This window comes from Protopterus annectens, chromosome 2.part1 (assembly GCF_019279795.1).
Source record: "Protopterus annectens isolate FY-2018-M chromosome 2.part1, PAN1.0, whole genome shotgun sequence".
Lineage (NCBI taxonomy): Eukaryota > Metazoa > Chordata > Ceratodontiformes > Protopteridae > Protopterus > Protopterus annectens.
The window spans coordinates 1,458,739,646-1,458,748,428 of NC_056729.1; positions in this window are offsets into that span (position 1 = coordinate 1,458,739,646).

An 8,783-nucleotide genomic window follows, 5' to 3' on the forward strand; every position below is an offset into this window, starting at 1 on the left:
GCTTTAAGGCTGCCTGGATAGCTCAAGAAAGACATGCACTTTATTATTTTAATGAGGAAACAATGCAGCCTCTCAAGGTCATGTGGTTAGAGAAGTACATACCAAAGGGGACATTACAGTCTGTTAATCATCCCTGGTGATTAGGTAAAAGGATTTCCTAACATTACTGGATAAATTAAAAAAAAAAGAATATATGAACATTATTATAAGATTCAGACTAAAGACATGAAGAATGCTTTGTATAAACATGTATTCAGTAAAGGGAATCAACACAATTTTAAATTTTCTATTTTAGAACATATTGACAGTAGTGTATGTGGGGTAATTGGAAAGTGTATTTAGCTATGATGGAAAGTAAGTGGCAGATATTTACAGATGCCACAAGTTTTCCAGGTATTAATGACAGTATTAGTGTGAAACCATTCCTTATTCTTGAATAACCTGTGGTTGTTTTAGCACAATCAGTATATCAGTTCATTTGCTCTACTTTTTTCAAATATGATATATATCTTTTTAGATATTTTTATTATATATGTATATATATTTATTACATATTATATATATTTGAGTATAAAATATTGATTTTTAGTATTGTATAGATATAGTTATAAATAATTTTTAAGTGAACTTTTTATGTGCATCCATTGTGTATTTAGTATTATATATAAGTATTTTATCATAGTTATTTTTATATATATATATTTTTTATAAGTATATTTAATATAAGTATACTATTCAATGCATATAGCTTATAAGCATTAAGATCAAGTGTTTAGATAAAATGTATGAGTTATGTATATGTGAGGAATAGTAGAACATATGTTTCTTTAAGGCTTTTTAAATTTTGGCGCCAAACTGGATATATAAACTGTGTTAGAGATGGGCTATTTGGTTCTGAGGAAGTCTGTATATGAACAGATGAAAGCGCTTAACCAGTGTATTTTTCTCATTCAATAAACGTTTTTTTTTCCTGTTCGAGCTGCACTGTATATTATTCATCCTGCACCAGGAATTGGAGCTTTATATTGTTGATTCAACAGTTGTTTTGTTCATTACTGGATACATAACGATCAAAGGATACCTAATTGCCAGTGAAAGTGCTTGAGTCCCTAATGACTGAGTCAGTTTTGGCCGAGACATACAGCTGGTGCTGCATTTCATGGCATGTAGTTTTAGGCTGTACTGCAAGCACCACTTATTGCTACACGCTAGTTCCTTCTGAAAAATCTGGAAGTCAGATGGTTCATAGGTTCATACTAGGCTATCTGCCCTAGGGCATTTATAAGCCTAGCCAGAGTGTGTGTGGCTTTCACCACCCCTTAGGATGAGAATACTATACCCATTAGTTTGCTGTGCCTCTGTCCAGCAGTGATACAGAGATGATTCCCGGGGTAAACCTACGATCTCCCATCCACTCGTCAAGATTTCTCTTGAACAGAGTCAGTGAGGGGCTCTGCCTCACATGGACTGGGATTCTGTTCCATAGTGTAGGGAGTCTCTGGGTGATGAATCTGTCCCTCCAGCACGTCCTATTTATATCCGTGTTGAGGTTTAAGTCTCTTGCTCTCGTGGCTCTGGTGGATTTGGATTTTTGAGGTGGAGCATGTCCATTAATTCTGGGTTGGACATGGCCTTGTATGTCAGGCACAGATTACCTCTGAGCAGACGGTATGCGACTGAATAGAGCTGGAGTTTCTTCAGTCGGGCATCGTATGACATATGTTTGAGCCCCTTTATCCTTTTGGTGAGGAACTTTTGGGGTCTTTCCAACTGCTGCAGGTGTCGGGTAAGGTACATTCCGAATGGGGCGTTGTACTCAATCATTGGTCTGATAAGTGAAGAGTACAGGGGTACAATGACCTCTCCTGATCTGGATGTGAATCCCTTCATGATCAGGTGGGCAATGTAGAAGGTCTTCCTAACCACTTTGGCAATGTGAGTGTCAAAAGAGAGGTTACTGTCAACTTGGGTCCCCAGGTCCCTGATAACTTCTTCCATGTTTAATCCACCTATGTGGTAATTAGGGGTTACCTTGTTTTTCCCAAAGGGTATGACTATACATTTTTTGGCATTTAGCTTAAGGGAATGGCTCTGGCACCAGTTATCCATTTCTATGAGACCTTTCTGGAGGATGTCTGTGTCTGATGGAGTGTCAATTATGGTGCCCAGTTTGCAGTCATCTGCAAATTTTGTCAGCCACAATCCCCCTATGTTTGCCTGCACTTCAGAAAAATAAATGCCGAACAAGAGGGGGCCCAGGACTGAGCCCTGTGGGACACCGCTCGTGACCGGCTTACAGTCTGACATGGCACCAGCAACTCTAACCCTGTGTGTTCTGTCCTTGAGCCAGTTTGCAACCCATCTTGTGACATATGGGTTTACATCTAAGCTGGTGAGCTTTTCTATGATGCCCGAGTGGGGTATTGTGTCAATGCTTTGCTAGGTCAAGGTAGGCTGTGTGAACTGCCTTACCCTCATCAATGGCCTTAGTGACTGTTAAAAGTCGACCAAGTTCAAGAGGCAGGATCTGCCCTTGACAAAGCCAAATTGGGTAGGATCCAGTGTCTGTAGGTCCCCAATGTCTTTATGAGTTCCATTATGATCCTCTCCATAGCTTTGCAGACAAGGCTCGTCAAGCTTATGGGCGGTAATTTCCAGGGTCCGTAGAAGCACCGCCTTTGTGGAGTGGGACCACAGTTGCCGTATGCCATTCTTTGGGTACGATCCTGTAGTAAGGCTAAGATTAAACAGCAGCCTTATGTGTGGGTTTAGTTCCTCATTGAGTTCGTAGCACACAGCCGGGGACACCGTCCGTCCCATTGATGCTGTGTTTTTGCTTTAGAGAGAGCAGCTCTCACCTGGGCATCTGAGATGTTTGGGAGGCTAGACTGGTGGGATAGATATTTCTCCTTTTGGGGAGGGAGGGAGAAATTTGCACTGAACCTGTCTGCCAGTATGTTGGCAATGTCTGTGGGTTCAGTGATTTTTTATCATTTTGGACTAATTCGAGCATATCTGGGAGTTTCTACCCAGGTTTCTAACATAGCTAAAGAAGGCTTTATGATTGTCTTTTGTGTCATTAGCGATTTTTCTCTCAAAGTTGGCCTTGGATGATTTTATGACTGATCGTAGTTTTTGCTAGTATTGATCAGAGATGCCTTCCCATTTAGGGATTTTGCTCTGTCATGTAGTAGCTTTCTCCTCTTGTTGTAGAGTTTGTTTATGGCTGGAGTCCACCAGACCGGCGCCTGCCTTTGGTGGAAAAGGTCTTGATTTTATTAGGGATTGCTTGATCCATACATTCCTGGAGGTGCTCATAGAAGGCATTTGTAAGGGTTTCAGCAGTGTGGGTTGTGGTTTCCACTGGCTCGCGGGCCTTGAAGGATACCACTCCAGTCTTAAGAAGTGTGAAGTTTGCTTTTGAGAAGTTCTTCACTGTGGTCTTTTTTGCTGGGGGTGGGGGCGGGATGTGGATCTCCAGTGAGATTAATTTATGGTCTGATCTCACCAATGAGGGATATACTTCCGGTGTGGAGCATTTTGTCCCCATGTTTGTGATGATCAGGTCTAGTATATTTTCTCCTCTTGTGGGAATGGTGACTAGTTGTTCCATAGCATTTGAGTTTATGAACTCAAGGAACCTTTGGGCTAGGGTGTTGGGGCTTGAGTAATGTTAGTGACAACTCCAAATGTGGTCAGCTATAAATTCATGATGTCAGCCTTAATACTGTAGAAGTAAACCAGTGGTTCTGGAATCAATCACTGTGGGATACCACATGTAATTGCATTGTACTGCTGTCCAAGACCAAGAAGGAGCAGGTGCCCAATTGGAAGCAATGTCTCCTTAGTCTGAACAAGCAAATAAAAGCACTAGTGAAATCCTCCAAAGCAAACTTCAAGTCCAAATTGGCCACATTTACTAGAGACAATCATAAGGCCTTCTCCACATATGTCCACAACCTCAAAGAAAGCACCCAGATCTGTTCAGAACTGATGGTCAAGTACACTACATATACAAATGCCATATATATAGCACACTTGCTGGCTGACAGATTCAGTGAAAACTTTGCCCCTCTGTCTCCCCCATCAGTAAATCAGGACATCCCCAGTACCTGCTCCCTTCCCCTTATATCTAGGGAACAGGCCATCACTGCTCCCTCAAAGGCAAAAAAAAAATACAGCCTCCATGGGACCCGATAACATCCCAGGCTGCATCCTACATGAACTCGGGCATGAACTTGCAGCACCATTAGGCACCCTATTCAATCAAAGCCTGAGTACTGGCTTTGTCCCAGCTGATTGGAGGACAGTCACTGTCATCCCTTTACACAAAGGTGGAACATCCACCGATCCAGAAAAGTATGGCCCCATCAGCCTAACTAGCCTGCTCTGCAAGTCCATGGAATAGATTATCATGGACCTCATTAACAAGGACATAGGCAACCTCCAAACACTTGATCCCACACAGTTTGGCTTAGTCAAGGGGAGGTCATGTCTGCTTAATTTGGTCAACTTCTTTGAGACAGTCACCAAAGTCATGGATGAGGGGAAGACTTGTGCACACTGCCTACCTTGACCTGGTCAAAGCCTTTGACACTATTCCCCACTCGGGCATAATAGATAAACTGTCTCAACTAGGCACCAATTCATATGTTACCAGATGGGTAGCAAACTGACTCACTGATAGAACCCACATAGTCAAAATAGGGGAAGCCACCTCAAGCAGTAGACCTGTAACAAGTGGCATACCCTAAGGTTTGGTCTTGGGGCCTCTGTTATTTGGGATATACTTTTCTGAGGTGTAGGCCAAAATCAGTGGGCTATGGCTGACCAAGTTTCCAGATGACTGAAAGCTGGGTGCTGTCATCAATTCCCCTAGTGATGTGGACATCCTCCAAGAGGGTCTCACTCAGACAAATGACTGGTGCCAGAAACATGGCCTCAAGCCGAATACCAAAAAATGCGTCATCATCCCCTTTGGGGAGAGTGACGTCCCCACAAGTTATCACATTAATAACAATGTCCTAAGCACTCAATCAGTTGTGAGGGATTTGGGCACCCAGGTTGATAGCAACCTGACTTTTGACCACCATGTTGCTTCCGTGGTACGGAAAGCCTTCTACATAGCCCACCTCATAAGTAAGGATATCTCATCCAGGGACAAGGAGGTCATAACATCCCTGTATTCCTCCCCTATAAGGCCCATTACTGAGTACAATGCACCTTTCTGCATGTACCTCACAAAGCACATGCAGCAGCTGGAGAGACCACAGAGGTTCCTCACCAGGAGAATCCAGGGCCTCAAATATCTACCATTACACAGATAGGCTAAAAGACCTATCCCTCTACTCAGTTTCATACAGACTCCTCAGAGGTGACCTCTGTCTGGCATACAAGGTGATCATGGACCCCACCTTGATGGGACTGCTGCATATCCGCAAGTCGAGCTCCACTCGAGTAACCCGCACATGTGGCCTCAACCTAGTCTATGACATCAACAAGACTTGTTGGCGAGACAGATTTGTGTCCCAGAGACTCCCTCATCTATGGAATAGACTCCCTCTCCACATCAAGCAGAGTACCTCTTTACCCCTTTTTAAACACAACCTGGATAACTGGATGGTAAACAGAAAATATATCCCTGGGATGCCACCCATGTCCTTCCTGGACAGGGGCATTGGGTGCTGATTTGTCTAAACAAGGGCTAAAGTCTTGGCTAGGCTTTTAAGGGCCTCAGGGCCAACAGACTAGTAGTTCCTAAATACTCTTTTTGAAGAGTTGGCTACACCCATTAACCAGTTTATTATATAGCAGGTAACATACGAGTTTACAATGACAGTAGTAACCTTGAAGTGCACTTCTGAAAGTTATGTGCACTGCATACATAGTTTCACCAAACGATCTGCATTATCAGATATGTAGCATATCTGAAATTTATAGACATTCAAGAATGCCTAGAATTTCAAGTCTGTCAGTGACACATGTAGAAGCTGTTTTCAAACCACATGAATATAAACCTAGATTATGTGTTAGATACATAGAAAAATAGCTACTGTTACTTGTTAACATGTAGGGTTATCGATGGCATGAGATTTTAGTTGCAGCACTTAATTTTTACTGCCTTAGTAAAAGTACCCCTGTAATTGCCTACTGTAATGTAGTAGGAATGGTACTGAAAAGTATATTGGAAATGTGTAGATTGCATTTGCTTCAACTTTCAAATCCTAATCAGTGTAAAATAACTGTACTTCAGTCAAACATTCAGGAAGGATGTGAAAGTTGAAAACATTTTACCACAATGAATGACAGAAAAAAGTGAGAAAAAAATTCCAGTAGGATGTAATCACTATTAGACAAATAGTTATGGTGTGATTTTTGGAGGACAACATACAGCGTCAGCTAATGAGAAAATACTTTTAGAACACTGATTAGATTCAGTTCCAAAGCTGCATGACATTTTTAGAGAAAAGAAGAAAAATATTTTATTCATTTAGACTATTTGGACATTTGTTACTCAACATGTTTCTTTGCAAAACATAAAATACTGTAAACTACAATGGAAACCACGAACGTCACTGCTCAAACAACAGTACTATAAAACGATTTATTAAAACAGGTTAGCGCTATCTATGCAACAGACTTCATCAGAACACAGAATCAAAAAGACTGTTTTGATTCAGTGTTCTGATGAAGTCTGCTGCACAGATGAAAGCGCTTAACCTTGTTTTTAATAAATACGTTTTTTTATAGTACTGTTGTTTGAGCAGTGACATTCGTGGATTCCATTGTAGTTTACAGTATTTTATTTTTTGAGGTTGCAAATACATGGTTTATGTTTCTTTGCAAGGCACAACTGTCCAAAGCAATGCTGTGCTGTAAAACGAGGGAAAATCTGAATGATTATAAAAGTGTGCCTACATCAAAACAAACACACACACACACTAATAACAGACCATATGAAAAATAATTGCCAGTGGAGGGAAAATATTTGTAGCAGAATCTGAAGGTAATGCTACTCAATGCTAGAAGTCTAAACCTCAAAATGCACTCTCTCGAGGCACTCCTAAAAATGGAAAACATCACTATCTGTGCAGTAGCCGAGACCTGGTTCAAGGCTCCAGAGAGCACCCCTGCAATACCAGGCTACAACTCTTACCACACTTTTCGGCCACAAAACCAAGACCGAAACACTAAAGGTGGAGAGTGTCCATATTCACCAAGGATATTCACACCTCCAGGCTAGTTGCCCAACCAATGCATCTGAAATTCTCCAGGTGCAACTAACACTAGGTAAGACTGCAATCCAAATTGTAGCTTGCTACAGATCCCCCACCATGCCCCAAGATTCTCACTACACCTTTCTAAACATACTGGAAAATATTAAGATACACCAAACACCCTAATACTGGGTGATTTCAACTACCCTGCCATTAACTGGAAAAACTACTCGGGTACCAACTCCTTTTCCCAACGGTTCTTGGAATTCATAAATTCCAATGCCCTGGATCAACTAATCCATTGTCCCACCAGGGGCTCCAATATCCTAGACCTGGTCATTACCAACATGGGAGATAGATGCTCCACACCAGTGGTCACCCCCTCATTGGTCAGGTCTGACCATAAGCAAATCACCCTTGACATCCACATCCCACCCCCACCCCCAGTAAAGAAACCTCCTTAAAAAACTTCTCCAAAGCCAACTTCATGCTACTGAAGTCAGAAGTGACAAACTTCACGACACCCATGCAGATGGGATCTGAAAGTTCGACTGCAGAATCCTACACTAAGGCACTGTATGAGCACATCCACTCGTGCATGAATCGTGCATTCCCAAATAGAACCAAGATGCTCTTCTCCAAAAAAAGGAAGCCAATCTGGTGGTCCCCTGCTATAAACAAACTATACAACAGAAGGAAGAAACTGTTGCAGAAAAGAGGAAAATCCCAGGATGCAAAAAACTCCCTCACCAGTCTCAGTAAGAAGCTGAGATCCCTCATAAAATCCTCAAAAGCTAGTTACGAAAATGAAATTGCCAAAGATTCCAAAGACAACCACAAGGCATTCTATAGTTATGTCAAGAATCTAAATGGCAATGCTCAGATTTGCTCTGAGCTACAACAGAATGGCATTAAATATACTGATCCCAAGGATATTGCCAATATCCTGGCAGATCGATTTAGTGCCAACTTCACCCCCTTCTCACCCCCTTAAAGGGCCCATCTCAATACCAAACGATTGCCAAATTCCGGTAATCATGGTCACACAGGTAGAAACTGCACTCTCCAAAGCTAAGAATACAGCATCCATGGGACCAGATGACATCCCAGGTTGTGTACTACATGAACTACAAAATGAACTGGCACCTCACCTAAGTGTTATGTTTAATCATAGCCTCACCTCAGGCTTCGTGCCCACTGAGTGGCACACAGCTACAGTTATCCCACTCCACAAGGGGGGATCCACCTTGGATCCCGGGAACTACCGTCCCATCAGTCTGACAAGCCTGATCTGCAAGGGCATGGAATGCATTATCATGGAACTTATAAACAAAGACATTGGCAACCTTCAAACACTGGACCCCACCCAGTTTGGGTTTGTGAAGGGACAATCCTGTCTCCTGAATCTGATTGAATTCTTTGAATCAGTCTCCAGAGCTGTGGACGAGGGTAAGGCGGTCCACACAGCCTATCTGGTCCTCGCCAAGGTCTTCGACACCATCCCCCACTCTGGAATCATAGATGAACTTACTAAGCTGGGCATAAATCCCTACGTCACTCGATGGG